The following is a 630-nucleotide window of genomic DNA, read 5'->3' as shown; positions in this document are numbered from 1 at the left end:
GCCAATTAAGGCATATGTGAGCATCAAATAGTCTTTTTATAGTATGTCAAACTTTTTCAAAAAATGAAGTCAAGACCATAACCTTTGCCTTTATCTGATCTAATTGAAAAAATTATTTATGTCTTCCATGCTCTTACTATATGGTCCATTAAGCAGTGATTAAAGCATTTCACTGCTTTCCAAACCCAAGGCATCAAAGTCCCCATTACCCCAAACAATATCATGGTTAGGCCGATCACAATACCCCAACCACTGGTACCAACTGCTCTTTTAGTTTGGGTTTTTATTGCTGTGAAGAGGCACCACAACCATGGCAACTCTTACAAAGAAAACATTTAATAGCTCTTAAAATCAATACCGGATAAACCAAAGGGCATTAGTCTTAAAGATGTCCTTTAATTTTACAAAGAAGTGGGATTCTCTTTATTCTAGTATACTTACCCTTCCAAAACATTTTAAAAAATCTAAAGAACAGAAGGATTTTTGTTGTTGCTACAAATAGAAACATGACTGCAGAGCCCACGAGCCTTTCAAATGAAATTATGCGCAATATAAAAATGAAACTCTTTCCGAAGAACTGTTTTTTTTTTTCGAGACAGGGTTTCTCTGTGGTTTTGGAGCCTGTCCTGG

This window comes from Microtus ochrogaster, unplaced genomic scaffold (assembly GCF_000317375.1).
Source record: "Microtus ochrogaster isolate Prairie Vole_2 unplaced genomic scaffold, MicOch1.0 UNK3, whole genome shotgun sequence".
Lineage (NCBI taxonomy): Eukaryota > Metazoa > Chordata > Mammalia > Rodentia > Cricetidae > Microtus > Microtus ochrogaster.
This window is presented reverse-complemented; position numbering follows the sequence as displayed.